At 38.5% G+C, this 18,866-nt stretch overlaps 1 protein-coding gene across 2 annotated transcripts in view; it reads right to left on the minus strand.

Moving 5' to 3' along the window:
* The window catches only part of CCDC85A (coiled-coil domain containing 85A), a 146,917-nt gene that overhangs the window by 75,974 nt on the left and 52,077 nt on the right, over window positions 1–18,866 (minus strand). The window lies entirely within an intron of this gene.

The raw sequence follows: 18,866 nt of genomic DNA on the forward strand, positions 1-18,866 counted from the left end.
ATTAAGCAGGGAGAACGGCATAAATATGTGTAGTCCCTTTTTTTTTACTGCATTTCTAGATAAGAAAATAAGGGAGTGCTAGGCATCCCAGGAGAAACATCAAACTAACTTCAATGCTGTGGGAAAGGGTTTTTAATTATATTTATTATTTATACCCTGCCTTGCTCTTCATTCCAATACTCAAAGCAGTTATTTAAAAAGTGTATGTGTTAAAATGCCACTTAGGAAGCTTCCTTTTATTTAATAATCCTTTTTTCCTAGAAGAAAGATCAAAAGACCTGTTGCAGTATCTCAATAAGACGTATGAATGTATACAAGCCAATAAATTTTCTTTATAGAAATGTGACCAAGATGCAGTTTTTTTCATACCATTATTAAAACTTCACACACAAAATCTACCTGAAAACAGAGTGACAGGAAAAGCTAATACTGAAATATAAACCGATTGAGGTGAGGAGAATTACAGTTTTCACTCTACCAAGTTTCTGTTAACGATAAAGCTTTGTCAACATAGAAAGTGATAGACAATTTATGCTTCCCACTATAGCTAATACATTGCTAACTTAAAACCAAGTCTCTTAAAAGACTGGGATATGAGGTTACCTATTATATCATAAAAGCCTCTTGTGGCGCAGAGTGGTAGGCGGCAGTATTGCAACTAAAACTCTCCACACGACCTGAGTTCGATCCCAGAGGAAGCTGGATTCTCGGGCAGCCGGCTCAGGTCGACTCAGCCTTCCATCCTTCTGAGGTCGGTAAAATGAGTACCCAGCTTGCTGGGGAAGGTGACAGCTGAGGAAGGCAATGGCAAACCACCCCGCTATAGCCTGCCAAGAAAACGTCGCGAAAGCGGCATCCCCCCAAAGGGTCAGACATGACTCAGTGCTTGCACAGGGGACCTTTCACCTTATTATATCATAATCCAAGGTCAAACGAGTTTAGCTTGGTTCGTCTTATTTCACAATTGCTTACTAATTAAAAATACTTTAGAGAAAACATATATAAATTTGTAAACTGACTCCCTGACATCTAAATTAGCATATATTGTTGGCTGCACTATATTGGGCTGATTTAAACTTCCATTTATTTTTAGTGCAGATCCTGGACATCAATTAGATCTCAAGCAGAGCTAAAGAAACCTCTGCAACAACTCTAATCGGAGAGCTTTCATAAAGAAAGTAGGTTAAGCATGTACAAGTTAAATGACATAAGAAGAAACTTCAAAGGGAGTTTATATAATCTTTCAGAAAGGCACATGGTGCATTCCTCTCATTTGATTATGCTGCTTCTTTCTGATTTTCCACAGATTATATTTTATACATCTGTGCTATTTAGCAGTAATATACCAAAAGAAAAATGTTCTCAGAGACTAAGTAAGTTGTGCTATCTTATTATTTTCACAATACTTTCATGTGGTAGAGTGCAGGCATCATATATAAGATACTTTACTGGAGTCAGTAAACAAATGTACAAATGAACCCTTTGATCAGTTCTCCCCTCCTCTCAAAACCTGGGAATTATTATTTTCAAAGGGGCAGAAAATCACCCATTATTTTACATATTATCATGTAACACTGGCCCTATATAGTTTTACAGCTTACTCACAAAATGATGACTGCATTCCAGATACCCAAAGAAGATACAGTATCTGATATAAAAGAGAAACAGGAAGAAATAATCCTATATATGAATTAAAATATGCACACAACCCCAACCCGTAGCAAAACTTGGCTAACAAACATGAAAGACCTTAAGAAGTGGAAAGAGGTAGGCCTGTACATTTAGCAAAATTAGTAGGACTATATGCCATTAGAACCCAAGCCTCTTTTTTTCAAGAATAGCAACCATTTCAATCTCTTCTCAATGTATTATATTTGCTGCAGATGACAAATAATCACTTATGAAACTCCAAATCAATTTCAGGATCAGTTTAACACTTTTTTAATCTTACCAAATTAACAAGGAACAGAATTGTGCCTATTCTGGACATAGGCATCAACAGGAAGAATAGGGGCCAAAATCTAAAGGGTGGAGGGCACAGTGTTTGTGACTGGAGCACCATCCCTTTTGTGACATCAATGCACATCACAATACCACACCCACCATAATTAAAAATTTTACATATACACACCCACCCATGGACGCCAATTATTCTGGAGGACTGATAAGTTAGGCATCATTAATTGTATGCTTAACATCCATCAATGCACTCCATGCTTTTAGAAACTTTTTGGGACTTTTATATGTGGTAAAATTATCAGATCAATACAACAGCCTCCTATGTAGAAACAACAGATCACTCAGATGCTGTGGTAAAAGCCATGAATTCCATGAACCTCCTGAGATTTCAAAACCACATTTTGGCAACTGTTGCCAGCGTGACCTAAGTTTGTTGCAGCAATGTAGATGACATACTTTTAGCAAATTGCTACACAGTAGTGATTTACTACAACCTTCCCAGCCTGAAGCCTATTAGATATATTGGATTATAACACAATAGTGATTATTACATCTCATCAAGTCACTGTCAACTCTTAGCAACTCTATAGAAAGATTTCCTCCAGGATAATCCATCTTCAACCTGGACCTTCGGGTCTTCTAACAGTGCACTCATCAGTGTTGTAGTTGAGTCCAACTAACTCGCTGTTGGTCATCCTCTTCTTCTTTTTCCTTCCACCTTTCCCAGCATTATAGACTTCTCAAGAAAACTCGGTTTTCGCATAATATGTCCAAAATACGATAATTTGAGCTTGTCATTTGAGCCTAGAGTGAGAAGTCTGGATTGATTTATTCTATGATCCAACTGAATTCAGAACCTCCTTCTGAATGCAGAAGTTTTTTAGGAGAGTTTCCTTGTTTTACCATGTCTGTTTTGATCTTTGATATCACTGTAATACTGCTTCTTGTCTCTCCTAACAGCTCTCTGAAATTCTTTTTCTTAAGTTCCTTCCTGAGATCTTTTGTCTTTCTTGTCTTTGGCTTCTCTTCTCTTATCATCAATTTCCACCATTTTTTCTGACATCCAATTTGTTTTCTTCTGTTTCTTGGACTTTGGTCGCTCTTCACACTCATCCTTAACAACTTCTGTGATTTCATTCCATAATTCCTCTGGCTCTCTAACAATGAGGTTCAGGACTTCAAAGCGACTCCTCTTGGGTCTCCTTAAAATTGTGGGTATATGGAAACTGGCTGGCTTTCTTCTTCTGCTTTAGCTTGACATGGAACTTGAACAGTTTGTGATCTGTTCCACAATCAGTCCCTGGCCAAGTCTCTGCTGTTATAACTAAGCTCTTCTACCTCCTTATGTCCATATTATAGTCAATTAAGTTTCTATGTAGTTTGTCGGGTGATATCCATGTATATAGGCATTGTTTTGGTTGTTGGAAGACTCTGTTAGCAGATTATAACATACAACAACTGAAAAACATGAGAGTTGTAGACCTACATATAGATGGCACTGGGCTGGAAAAGAGTAGCTAAATGTATGGAACATGCCTGAAGAAGAATGAGCAGAACTAGTTTGCTAATGCAGCCAACATTTGGATACATTAATCAAGATGCTTTAGGAAGTTCTTAATCAGATATGAAGGCAATTTTAAATCAACTTTTATCACCAGCCAATGGCAATCAGAGAAGATACACCTATAAACAAGTAAGTTCAATATAACTATCAGTTACAAGCTACCATGTAAGTCTGGTTCTGACTACTAAAAAAAGTCCTCAATATTAACATTGCATCTTTCCAGCAATTTGGGTTTTCAAGAAATTAGGAAAAAATAGTTTGTATTAAAGAATGACTTAATTTGGAGAATGATTTAATTTGAGCTGGAGGAATATCTAGTTTAGCAAGTTTATTTTACTTGAATTTAGTAAATGCTTTATGCTCATTATTTGCAGCATGATACCTGTTCTAAAATAACATGTTTTTCACTTTCATTTTCCCTGCCTAGAAATGTGAATGCTTGGCTCAATACAGGGAAGTCTTCTGCTATCAGAACTCCATGAAAATAATTTCTAAAAAAAAAAAAAAAGCATGTATAACTTGGAAGGGACTTCGTAGTTCCTCTAAACCAATCTCCAACTCATAACAAGAGTCCAGTAAACCATCTCCAACAGATGGCCATCCAGCCACATCTGAAATCTTCCAGTGCTCTAGAGAGGTTGTTCCACTGCTCAGTGGCTTTTCCCATCACCAAATTCCTCCTAATATTCAGTCTGAATCTGTTTCATTTTAATTTTAATCCTTGGACTTTGTCCAGCTCTTGGTTTCAACAGGGAACAAAACAGAGAATGTTCCATATGACAGCCTTTAAGGTATTTGTGGAGAGTCATCATAGCTCCCCTTAGTCCTCTCCTTTACATGCTAAACGTACCTAGCTCTTTTAACCATTAATCATTCCAGTAGTTCTCCTCTGAACTCACTCTAGCTTCTCTACTTCCCTTTTTAAAATGCAGTGCCCAGAACTGGTAACAGTAGTTCAAGTGCTGTCCAATCAGTGCAGAATACAAGAGAACTATTATCTCCTATTATCTTGATTAATGCAGCCCCTCAAGATTGCACTGGTCTTTTCAGCTGCTGTATCACATTACTCACTCATGATAGCCAGTGGCTAGAACTTTTTCATATGCAATTCCAGCAAGCTAAATTTCCCCAATTCTGTATCTATGTATTTGATTCTCCCTATCCACACTTGTCATCAATGAACACCATCCTATTGGATTTGGCCCAAAATTAAAACTCCCTAGCTTGGTGTCATCTACGTATCATCTAAAATATGCAGACAGCAACACTCTACAGGCAGAAAATAAAGAGAATATAAACAACTTAGGTAGGAAGTGAAAAAGCTGCACCTAAACATCAAGAAGGTAATGGCAACAGCTGGAAATAGTGACATCAAAATAACAATGTCATTCTTGACAATGAAGAAGTTGAATCAGTCCAGGACTTTATTTTCCTTGGCTCCAAAATTGACTGCAGGAGACATTGGCAATGACAACCATGGAGAAGATCTGGAAAAGCAAGGACGTCAGTCTCAATAATTCTATCTACCTAGGGTTGTAAAAGCTGGACATTCAAAAAGCAGATAGAAGAAAACTAGAATCCTTCAAATTATAGGCTTGAAGACAGCTACTGTGCATACCTTGGACAGCTTAAATAATGAGCAAAGAGATTTTAGATTGCATCAAGCCAGAAATATCACTGGAAGCTAGGATTACTAAGCTAAGGCTGATTTATTTTGATTGTGTCTTGCATTCAAATTCCTTAGAAAAATCAATTATGCTAGGAATGGACAGAAGTGCTAGAAAACCAGGCTGGCAAAGAACACACTGGATAGACACCATCAAGCAAGATACTAGATAAACTTCGATTAAACAAAGTTGTAAAACATCTCAAGGAATGGAGTGAACTAATCTATATAATCTGTGAAAGTCAGGTACAGCTAAATAGTAAATTAAATTCAAGCAATACATTTAAAGTTATTGTCTGAATAAACTATACTTTTATATAGCAAACACACTTTTATAAACAGCCAAACTATACATAATACATTTTGTAAAGTAACAAAGCAACTTTATCACTGAAAAGTATACTAAAAATGAATACTGCATATTGCATATATTTGAAGTTTTCTGGCATTTCCTGCCATCCATGGAAAAAAACACAGAGATTTTACAGCTTTGCAATGACATATTCTCTCACATATTTAGGTTGTACAATTATTACCAAAAATATTAATTAGAACTTTGAAACTGCATGTTTGCCTAATGCATTTACAGTTGGAATCCATTCATTAAAAATGTAATTTGTGACAAAAAAAATTCAGCTACAAAAATAAAACCATTGGGTGGAAAACTGTTCACCCCTCATTAATGCATCGTAGTAATGAATTCAGTGTTGGTAATGCATTATGTGAAGTAGCACCTTCATTTATCTGTGCTCAACTTGCTGCCAATCAACCACAGGGCCTGTGCAAATGATTCACCATTTCCTCTGAGGTAACCCTGAATCAAGTAATAGCAAACACACCAATATGCCAAATGCACAAATGGCTGTATGATAAAAAGAATCCAATTTTCACTCTGAACATTAAATAATACCCTCACTTCTATTTTCACTACATCATTTGTAGGACAGGACAATTTTGCAGATATGGTGAGAAAGGAAGAAAAAAACTGAGGTTAATAGAGGCATTCCTTCCAATGGCTACTAACAGTTTTCTTTTTTATCCAGAACCATTTACCACAATATAGCACCACAGCAAGAAGTGTTTTGAGTCTCTTTAATGGTGGTGTCCAGAAGCAATGAAAATAAAGGGTTTACAGGCAGATGTTATGGAGAACACTAGTCCCTGCATCCCAGTATTTTTTTGCCAATATTATCAATAGAGAATTTTTGTCCCAGTGCACAGGTAAGGTGCACCATATATACTTGAAAGCAAAATACAACCTTGTGGGAATTGCTTACTTCCAAGATTGAGAAAAGGCCTAAATTCTTATAGGAATTCACTCTTACTTGGAAAAGAAGTATGGACATAATACAGCAATTGCACATAAATGCACTTCACACAAAAGTTTTTAAAAACAGCAATATGCAGGCATTTGGAATGAGACAGTCTATCTAGCAGAATAAGACAGTCAAAGAGGCAGTGAAATCTGTTCATCCTAATTCAAAACAACACAGAAACACTTAAGTCAACAGCTGGCAGATTTTGCTTATAATGAAAACAGCTGAAGGGCAGAAACTCAGACATGTCAATAGAACAACAGAAAATGGATGTTCCCGGAATATGGAAGCTCCAGAGTTTTCCAGAAGCACAAACCAAACCCTGAGAAATACCAATATTGTAATTTCAGCAAGTCTGGGCAGTTAATGGTTCCGACTATCATCTCCACATGATGATGAGGAGCACAGCAAAATTCTGTTTTAATATTTTCTTCTTCCTTTAAAAAACCCACTGAAACCCCAGGCTATTAAAAAAAAACCCTAGCATTTCTCAAATGTTCTGGAATATCATGGCATGGTAATTTACCAGTGTAAATTTGGCAAGTACTTATCAATATTTGAACCACAGAAATTCTCTGCTTGGGAAAGGCAAGGCTAGTCCTAATACCCCAGAAGGTGAATCAGAGGGGAGGAAATCCCATTCAAAAGGAAGCTGAACATCAGCTGACTAGTCAGCAACATTTCCATTTGGGTAAGTCTAAGCTTCAATTATTCTGGCCCATATATCCTGTTACCAATCCCAAAGAAAAGTTTAGTACTTCCACAACTTCAGCTGTGGCATTTATCTCCAAACACTTTGGTTCCTTACTTAAGTGGGCAACTTAAGTGGGCATTTTCCTCATACCTAACTAGTTGGGGTGAAAACACCCACTTAAGTATATTCATTCCACTCTTTCACCAAGCACTGCATATGGTTTTCTTTCCATTTTATCCAGAGTAATAATGATTAAACTCAGAAACAACCACTAAACTTCATGGCCAAATGGAAACCTGAACTCAGAACCCTATTCTAGTCTGTCATTGCTGACTACTATCTCACATCTTTATTGAAGAAGCTGAAAATTAAATCTCTGGCATCTCAGAACCACCAATCCACCATCCCTGAGTTACCCAATGTGTTAGAAATGTCTGCATGTAACTACTACTTCTCTGCCCTCACATACATATTGTTGCATCTTCAGATTGCTAAACCAAGGTCATCCATTTCAGGCATGAAGCAACACTTTATCATGGCAAGTTGAACTGAATCATTTATTCAATTGACTGCAACCTTTGCAACCTTTGCACTGCTGCAGATTTTCTCTTCTGGGCTTAAAATAAATTAAAATCCCTTCCAAATTCATGTCCTGCTGATGGGGAAAGAACCATTGCTACTGTTTCATCCAAGTAATGGTAGCTAAAAGCTTCCTATGGTTGCAAACCAGCATTAAAAGTTGAGTTCCAATCATCTTTAATTCTGTAGAATTAAATTTAATTTTTTTTTTAAAAAAATCTATGGGTTCAAACCACCAACAAACTTCACTGAAACATTAACTGATATTTAATCTAGGAATGTTTAGCTTGGATGGAGCTCAGAAGAACATAAGAATCAGGCCAAAGATTTACATAATCTAGCATTCTGTGTCACAGTAATTAGTTGGATACACCACAGAAACTCATGAGCAAGATTTGAAGATGACAGCTCTCTTTCTACTGTTCTCTCTAGCTAATGGTGTTGAGATATGCTGCCTTTGATTCTGGAAACAAAATGTAACTATCATTGATACTCTTATCCTTCATGAATTTGTCTAGTCCCTTTTAAAACCAACCCTAAATCAATTGCTATCACATCTGATGTAAACAAATTCCATAGTTTAACTATGTGCTTAAGCACCACACTATGCTGACTCCCTAATTTAAAAACATGGATACATATAATGACACACTATAAAGCCATATTCTGAAGAGCTGGAGAAATGATTCCATGCATCCAAGGAGATTTGAGACTTCTGGTTCCTAGGCAACAATATCTCTGATGAATTATGCTAATAATAAACTGAAAATTTGTACTACTTAGAGATACGAAAGTAAAACTCATCTCAAAATATTATTTCTCCTCTTCAACTGATCTTCATGTTCGGCTTCACCTGCTCACTTCAGGGTAGCAGGAGTTGAGCCTGACTCTTAGGCAGCAATGGGCCAAAAGGGACTGAGGAGAGATCCCCCCAGAATTGTGGAGGCCGCATATGCAAGAGAACTAGTGGCTGGGGTCACCTCACATATCCCCTGTCATGAGTAAGGATGGCGAGCAGGGGGCTCCCATCCAGACTGTCAAGCGCATGCGTAGCACTGATGAATTGTTCAGCCATTCAAAGAGACACAGATCGGGACCGCCTTAACCCTTGGGGGTTATATGTCTGGGTTTTCCCACGCTTCTTCAGTTTGTTAGGATTCCTGTTAAGTACTAGCAATAAATAAGTGTGTTTCCTGGTTGTTAGGACATCCCCCATGTTTACACGCCACATGCATTTGTCTCACTCCACTGCAAATCTGATCACTGTTTCTTCATTACAGTACTATTAATAGTAGAGAAACACCTTCCTTCCCTCTCCCCATCAAACCCATTCCTGGCCACAATGGAGAAATGGCAACATGCAACAAAAAATAAACAATTTGGACCAGCACTGTTATGGGGGGAAGAGAATGAGGTTCATGTTTTTCTTTTTCCATTCAGACTGCTGGTGTTTTGGTTTCCTTGGACTCAGTTTACAGCAGATCTGCTGGGTGGAAAAGATAAGCAGGTAAGGCTCTAGGGCTAGGGAGGCCACAGGAAGAACAGCTGAAGGTCATACGTGGCTCAAAGTTGCCAATATGTAGTCTGGAATAAGGATAGGCAACTTGCAGTTCATACACCACCAGCATCCCATATAGACCTGAAATTTTTAAGTGTTGATGTTTTTTTTGTTTTGCATTTTTATGGGCTTGAGGAGCAATTAAGAGCCAAAATATGTGTCTTAAACTGCTTCATCCCCTTTGCTGACTCATGACACCATAAAACATTACAAGTGAAGCTGGTAGCTTCTCTAATATTTTTATGTATGGCTTTTTGTGAACAGCCAAATTGTAAGAATCTCAGTTTTATTTTATATTTTTAAAGCAGGTATCCACCTCTGTCCTGTCCCTGTCATCCTCCTGTTTTGGATGATGGGAAGAACGTCACTGCATATGAGGTAAGGAGGAAGAAAGAGCAGAAAGAAGAGGGCCAGAGGCCATAAAAGGCTTTGGCAGCTACCAGTGGTGTTGCTTTGTGTAGAGATATGGAACAGATTACTTTTCAGTACTTGTCCAACCCAAGAATATGTTCTTAGTGCCACAACTTTCTGACAAAAAGCAATTTCTGAACTGCTGCCCAAATACCTAATCTTTCTCATTATAGCAACCTAGATTAGAAAGGGGGAAATCCTTCTCATTGTTGCTATTATTCATATTATTATTGCTATTATTAACTGAAGCCTCCCAAAACATCCTAATCTGCATTCTGGCCATTCCCATCTACTACAATGGACAGCAGGGTCCTCTGTTGTGGCACCAAGCTTTGGAATGCCCTTTCTCTCAATACAAGGCTGGCACTAACATTATCACTTTCTCTAGGCATCAGGTTGGCAGTGTTATTTTACTCTTGCACTTAGGATTTAATGTGCAGCACCTGACCATGTCTTTTACTTTTAAGCACTTCAATTAATACATAAAACACCGACAGAGGTTTTAATTCTTTATTATTTTACTTAGTTTTATTGTTTTATTATGCTTTTATAAATATTGTAACCAATCCTGAGAATATTGTCCATACTATAAGTCTATTAAATGAATTAAAAAGGTTTTCTTAATTCTGTCATCCAAAGTTAACTGCAAATGTCGGAGTTCAATCTCAAATATACAACGTACATGCTCAGTCACTGAGCTACGACTCCTCTACAAGAAAAAAGTATTCTATTTCATTAAATAATGTTCGCCTTACAAGATCTCAATGCAGTGCAATATTTTCCCCCAAAATTACCATTTAGACAAGATGAGAGATTAGCAGCAAATCAAGATGAGTTTAACCTTGAGCCCCAGGTTCCCTTCTCCTCCTGCCATGTATTACAAATTATTTAAGAAAGCACCACAACCTCCTGTTTCCAAAAGATTATTAAGTTCATTTCTTGATAATCTTCAAAGAAGCATCCTTTTTAATGGATGAAAAGCTGCAATCTGTTTTCTGAGCTGCAGCAAATTGCTTTTCAGGCTGTGGCTGAAATAGACTTACGATTGTTCAGGGACTAGAAATGCCAGAATACAGTTTATAGGGAGGGGCCATTCATTATTTTCAAATGTTGTGGTTATATTGGCTTTTCCTCATGCAAATCTGTTAACACGGGTGCAGGTTCTTCTATGAAGAAAACACAACTCCAAACAGACAACATTGCTTCCTTGAATGATTGGTCAAGAGGATCCCTGTTATTTAAATGATCTTCTGAGAATGGGAAATTTAGTCCCCTCCAGAAGCTATTGGATCTACCCACATTGAAGGGGCACTTTTGATAAATGGAACACATTGCATGCTTGTACAGTCATTTCCTATGTCAAATTTTTATTCTAATTATCAAGAGGGATGGACAGAACTGATAAATCCCGTTCCAAGAACAAAACAAATGATTAAACTGGATCTATTCTATAGGATTCTAGAGTGAGATTTCAAAATACAGAGCACAATAGCCTCTACGAATGCATGTAATCCTGTTGTGCCATGAAGAAGTTAGTGACATGATGCCATTTTGACAGGTTGATGCAATGGCTTTCCTGCACACATGCTAAGGCCTTGAAGCCTCCTCATCAGAGTAGATCTTCCTAGAGTCCAAAAGAATTGGCAAGCAATCCTCTCTCCCCAACAAAGCATTCCTAATTTGATTTGCATTTTGTTACGGAAGAAATGAAACACACTCACTACTAGTGGATCAGTTGATTAGGAACTGTTTCGTTTTAGTTTAACAGGTGAAAGATAGGGGATTTGGATTCAAAAGGGGAATGGCCACAGAGACTATAATGTGGCTGTGTAATCAGTACAATCTACAAACTATTGTTTTAAAAAGGTCATTTATCATCAATACTGCAGACTGAGTCCTTAACTTTCAATGGTGATTTCAGGCTGTTTCATACAGACATTGACACATCAAGCAGTTTGAATGACCAAACCCTCACTCCCATCTATGTCCCTACTCTGTTTCCTTTGTAACTTCCCAGGCCTTGTTCCCTTGAAATAATATCTCTCATATTTGACTACCCAAGGCCTTGACTACTTCTACCTTTTCCCACTTCTGTCTCACACCTCATTCTTTATGTTGTTTCCCTTCTCTTTTCTGTCCATTACAGCTACAGCTGACTACTACTACAGGTGGACTACTACCACCTGATTGACTAGAGGTATTCTAAGCAGGACACAACCATCCTGCCTTTGCCTTCTGACTCCACAGTGACATTCAGTGACAGCCCATTATCTAGTCCTAAGTACACCAAGGGCAAAATATGCCTTGCCTGATACACCACCAGGTATATCTCCAGGCCAAGTATAGGCATTCTAAAAAGAGTGACAACAAAATACTGTGAAGAGGAGAGAAATCGATCACACTTTAGAAATAACTGACAATGGGAGGGGGCATTAAGATGCCTCCTAGATAAGAGAAGCAACCTTAAGCTAAAACTGACATTTAGAAATTGGAGCCACAGGCTAATGCCCATTTGAATGAATTGTAACTATATTGTACTGGTACATCAAAACAGCACCAAACATGTGAAGAACAAAAATTTACTTATTTATTTATGTCTCAAATTTGTACTACTGCCCATCTCCCCCCAAGGAGGGGCTCTAATCTTTTACAGCATCTTGCTATTAGGGGACAGAAAATAACTTGTGATTAAAGCCACACTACTTTGCTTCCGTCTTAAGGCTTGGAATAGCAAATCTATTTTATTGAGGTGCACCATTATCTAAGGCTGGAGCTGTCAACCCATGTCTCCTCTTAAAAGCTCACTGCCCCATTCGACTCAGACCTTTAACAAGAGAAACCAAAGAGTGAGGAGTACAAAAGAGGCACAAAAAAGGAGGAGGAGTCAGCAGCAAAATGGGGATTGGCTGTGTCATTGCTTCTGACCTGCCCACAATGGCACATGAAGCAACCCTACAGATTACTCACTTGGGAAAGCAGTTCTCAACAACAACAACAAAAAACTCGGGAATTCCTCTAAGTTCTGCTTTGTACAGTTCCCAGAAATCCTGAAATAAATAGTTCTTAGGCAGCTTTTACAATACGTAGGACTTGGAACCAAAAGCAGAAAAAGTTTTCAGTTGTCACACCATTTGCCTCACTGTTCAAATCAAGGACGTCCCCCGCTCCTGAAGAGTGAGGTTGAATGGGCCTTAAGAAGCATTGCTAATAACAAGGCAGCAGGAGACGACGGCATCCCAGCTGAACTGTTCAAAATCTTGCAAGATGATGCTGTCAAGGTAATGCATGCTATATGCCAGCAAATTTGAAAAACACAAGAATGGCCATCAGATTGGAAAAAGTCAACTTATATCCCCATCTTGTATGCCTCCTGAAGAATCTGTATAACGACCAAGTAGCAACAGTAAGAACAGACCATGGAACAATGGACTGGTTTAAGATTGGGAAAGGAGTACGGCAGGGCTGTATACTCTCACCCTACCTATTCAACTTGTACGCAGAACACATCATGCGACATGCTGGGCTTGAGGAATCCAAGGCTGGAGTTAAAATTGCTGGAAGAAACATTAACAATCTCAGATATGCAGATGATACCACTTTGATGGCTGAAAGCAACGAGGAACTGAGGAGCCTTATGATGAAGGTGAAAGAAGAAAGTGCAAAAGCTGGCTTGCAGCTAAACCTCAAAAAAACCAAGATTATGGCAACCAGCTTGATTGATAACTGGCAAATAGAGGGAGAAAATGTAGAAGCAGTGAAAGACTTTCTATTTCTAGGTGCAAAGATTACTGCAGATGCTGACTGCAGTCAGGAAATCAGAAGATGCTTAATCCTTGGGAGAAGAGCAATGTCAAATCTCGATAAAATAGTTAAGAGCAGAGACATCACACTGACAACAAAGGCCCGCATAGTTAAAGCAATGGTATTCCCAGTGGTAACATATGGCTGCGAGAGCTAGACCATAAGGAAGGCTGAGAGAAGGAAGATCGATGCTTTGGAACTGTGGTGTTGGAGGAAAATTCTGAGAGTGCCTTGGACTGCAAGAAGATCAAACCAGTCCATCCTCCAGGAAATAAAGCCAGACTGCTCACTTGAGGGAATGATATTAAAGGCAAAACTGAAATACTTTGGTCACATAATGAGAAGACAGGACACCCTGGAGAAGATGATGATGCTAGGGAGAGTGGACGGCAAAAGGAAGCAGGGCCGACCAAGGGCAAGGTGGATGGATGATATTCTAGAGGTGACAGACTCGTCCCTGGGGGAGCTGGGGGTGTTGATGACTGACAGGAAGCTCTGGCGTGGGCTGGTCCATGAAGTCACAAAGAGTCGGAAGCGACTGAACGAATAAACAACAAAATACCTTCATAAGTTAACACTCATATGATCCTAAGTAAACAATGTCAGTTGTCTAGATTCTCTGCATTCTACTGCAGGTTAATTTATTTATTTATATATCTATCAAATTTTATCACCGCCCATCTCCCTCCAAAGGATCTCTTCTGCTGAGTTCTTCAGTGATGGGAACTTGGCCAAAACTGATTTTTCAAAATCCTTTTGAAGATTAAGGAAGAACAGCTTAAAGATAAGAGAACAAGAGGATATCTATGCCTATGATCTCACTTCATTACAAAGATACAAAATGGCATTCAAAATTATGGGCATGCTTTAACAACAAGTGTTTAATATGCATTCAAACTCACATTTATGACAAGAGGACAAGAAAATACCCATGCCTAATGGACTTGCTTTTCCATAAACAGAACTGACATTCTAGAGGGTACAAGGAATGCAAGAATATTTAACTTCAGAAAAAGCTTCAAAAGGGCTGACTTCATTGATTTCATGTTGCAGAGAATCCCAGAAATACCCTGAATGCTAAGAATTCTTCAATGAAAAGTTAAGTAACTATGAACAAGCTTCCCTGAAAAATAACGTGTTCATCTTTTGTAATCTTCCCCCACAGTGAAGAGCTGGGGGACAGCATTAGGTATGTTCTAGAGTGCTTCTCAGTTCAACACAGAAGGCTTAAGCAATGTTGTTGTAAACTGGTTGTGTTCCTTAAAACATATCCCAAATCACTCCACAATAACAGGAAGTTTCATGTCAGGCTAACAGGGCTGTTCAGCAAATAGGCTGACTCTGAAATGTACACCCCCACCTTTCTGTAGAACATTCAAAAAGCATGAACAAAAGAATTAATACACACACATGCACACACACCAACACAACAAACCTACATATTGCCAACAAATAAAAACTAAGAATAGTACAAGGTCAGAGCAGCATAAAATCTATTTCAATGGATACTTTGAAAAAAGTCACTAGAACAAGAAGTTAGCTTGCTCTTTCAAGACTCTTGGATGTAACTGGACTTCAACTCATTCATGGTAATCCGGTGCTTCCTAACTCTCCCTTTACTTACCTTGGTTTGCCACTCCCTGCTTTTAGCAACTGTTTTGCTGGACAGAAGACTGAAGCACAGTAGAAGTTGAGGAAATCTACCCCCTCCTTGTCTCCTGTTATTCTGGTACCATCTTGTCCTAGCAGTGGCTCTGCTTGGGTCCATTAGAACAGAGTTTCCCTTTCTGGAGAAGACTGAAGCAAAAAAAAGGGGTCGAGGAGCTCTGCCCTCTGCTCTGTTCCCATCATCTGTTATTGTCTTATCACCTTCTCCTTGCAAACAGCCCACCCCTATCTTTTTCCTTCTTTTCCTTCTAACATAGCCCAAAAAAGCCAGTTTTGTTGTTTTTGACTTCCTTTGTGAGCCTAAGTTCCTTTTGTTACTTTAGTCTTCCTAATTTTCTTTTGGCACATTAGCTGCTTGCTGGTACACACACCTCCTTGATGATTGCACTTGTATTCAATTTTCTATACAAGCCCTTTTTAATATCCATTCCTACACATCTTATTAGGTTTATTATTTTTTCTCCTTTGCTGAATACAACACTTTCAGACTGCTGCTCTTCCCAAATAGTTTTTCAGCAGCTAGTAGACAGCAGTATCAGTCAATAAATAAGTACCACCTTCAACCAGCAGACTTTAAAAATCTGAAGAAAGCCACTTACAATTACATTATTACAGGAACACAGAAAACTGCTTTATATGGAATCAGACAGTTCATGGATCCAGCAAGTATTGTCTACATACTAACTGACAACAAGTCTCCAGGGTCATTGATAAGACTCTTCCATCTCTGGAGAGGACAGAGATAGAGAATAAAGCTGTGGCATTCAGTGCACAAAATATGTGTACTATTATCCGCTTTCTAATAAAGGAACAGCTCAACGGTAGCGGAGAGAATCTCCGCTAGGGACTCTGTCAGCAGCTGGCAGAGGGACAGAACACTTTCTCACTAGCTCGTCCCACCTAAAGCATGTTAACAACCAACATAATATAACAATGTTTTCCAAACTTTTTAACTTTAGAGATCTCATTTCACAATCATTTGTCTTCAAAGTGGCAGAGGATTCTGGGAAGCACTTTATTCCATATGCCGAGGACTGGCCAGACCTAGGGGGCCACTGCCCTGCATTTGCATGGACTAAAATATACTTCTAGTATTTCATGAGCATGGCAGACTGTAACAGCAACCTGTCTTTCAGGAAGCTTATCCACCATAAATTCCTAATATATTTCCAAGGAATTCTAGCATCAGAATGGGAAGGGAGCTAGAAGATCATCTAGTCCAGCTCCCTACAGAACAGAGAATCTGCAATCCGTCAAATTACTTCAGCATATCTCAGCTTAAGTATCCTCAACTAAAAAAGAACCAGCCATCCCAACAGAGCTCATCTGCTCAATCACTTCCCTTAATGCTAAGCTGAAATATGTTTCCTACTTGTTCTAATCCTGCCCTTTAAAGCAACAGAATACAACTCTGCTCCATAATAGCCCTTCTGTTCTCATGCCCCTTTCCCTCATCTCTTTCAAACACATTAATCCTTTCTTTAAGATTTATTCTATTTCATTTTATTTTAGAAATTTATACAGCTGCTCAACTCTGTAACGGCTATGGATGGCATACAGTAAAGCAATTATATAATACAATTAAAAGAAGAAGAAAAAGAGGCCCTTCATAAATTTTGTTGTCCTTTTTGGACACATTCAGTTTCCCTCCTTAAACTATAATACCAGAGTTGGACACAGGAAGAGAGAGAAAGAAAAAGAATTTTCATCTTCTATTTTTCATATCTGCAGTGTTTTTCATCTTCAAACCAGCAGCATTTTCAATTTGGCTCGCTCTTCACAGTGCACAGATTAATGTTCCAAAGAACTGTAATTTCCTTTTTAAAATTAGGTATTTCTAGATGTACTAGTAAATACACACACTGACCTTTTAAAGCAACAGATACCTGAAGCAGGCATGCCAGCAACATTTGCCAGAGTCACTGATAAAGCTCATTTTCTCTCCTTTATTTTCAAAACCAACATTAGTATTTTGAGAGACCACAATTAGAATCATAGAGAAAAGAAACAAATCACAAAGCCTTTCCTATTTAAAATAACAAACAATCCAATTGCAGAGAGAGGACGTTAAAGGTCAATCCCATCTTAAGGCAGAGCAAAATTATCAGAATCATACATGATTAATGAGCTTTTCATTATTAATAACAGTTAGATAGGCTGTCATTAAAAAGTTTTAGAAATTGGAAACCACCCTCTCCACGGTGCAGCCTCTAAAAATTAATATATACAGTATATTTTAATCATACAACCTACTGGTGGGAACAACTTGCCCCCAACTACTTTGCTCCAACGAGGAATATTCCCCAATAACATTAGTCCCTTTGATAATAAGGTCAGGGGGGCAAAAAAGTACTTAATTCTTGTCATGCTAAACAAATTTACCATGTTGTGTTTAACACATGGAGCTAAATTCATTTTTTGGAATGCTAATGGGCAATGTTTTTCTTCTTGGCACTCACTCTTTTTCTGAGCCTGGGTCACATGACCCCCAAGTTTCATATAGAATTCAGCTGTTTTGCTTCACCTGTATTAGGACGTAAAACCCAAATTCTCTCAAATACTCCCAATCAGTCACTGGATACTTAACAAGAAGGCAACACTGCAGGACTGTTGCTTTCATCTTTAGGCTGTGAGCATATACCTGACCATTATCTGGCAATCAGACAGACACTGCTATTTGCAATCCTATCACAATCTAGTATCGTGAAAAGATGTTGGATTTACTGCCTTTATATCCCAGCCTACACACCTGGAAAGGCTGCTCTTAAGCATAAGACAAGCCCTACCACATAACCATAGCTATTTTTTAAAATGTGTGTAGTGCTGAATCAGGAGTGCCATCTTTATTTATTTAAGCTTGTCGTCTGTAATGGCTGCAGGGCAGGTAGGTACAACATAGTTTTCAGCATGCTGGCAACTGATATAGCTACTGAATTTGTCTAGTGCAGACTGGAGAGGGTTGTTTTTCTTTTTTTGCTATTTTTCTTTATAAGAAGTATCAAAAATTGCAAATTTCTGGGTAAATGATGGAGGGAAACTGGGTATTAAAACAAAGTGTATGCGACAGCAAACAAAACTGACTTTTGTCTGCCAGAGCACAATTCCACACAAGTGCATGCAACTGGTATTCTTAGAGGTAATATACAGCTATTGTGACCAGTAGCTACTAACCTCCATTAACCTGACTAATCTGTCTAAGATGATGACTATCACTAACTGTTGTGGGGGCAAATATTTTGTCTTAATGGCAATTAAATGTTCGGCAACAATTGACTGAGCTGCCCCCTGGTAGGGATATTATCAGAGCCTAAACAAGAAATGGAAGCAAGAACAAAGACCTAAGAAAAAAGAACAACACATGCAGAAAGAGCCAGTCCCTAAGGAAGCAATTCTGAAAGGAATACAATGCTGGCTAGTACAGAAATGTAGAGGCTGCTGGTGCTGGTAGAAGACATATTGAGCCTAAATACCGTAACTGTACAAAAGATCCATGAGATGATGAAGAGTCTCAAGACAAATCCCTGTCAAATCTGAGAACACCCTTAGCCTAAAACATGATACCTGTGACCCACAAACCAGAGACCCTGAAGGATGGGATACATATAGCAACTCCCAAACATAGGTTCACCAAGGGTTAAGCAGTAACACTC

Source organism: Candoia aspera, chromosome 1 (assembly GCF_035149785.1).
Source record: "Candoia aspera isolate rCanAsp1 chromosome 1, rCanAsp1.hap2, whole genome shotgun sequence".
In the NCBI taxonomy this organism is placed as follows: Eukaryota; Metazoa; Chordata; class Lepidosauria; order Squamata; family Boidae; genus Candoia; species Candoia aspera.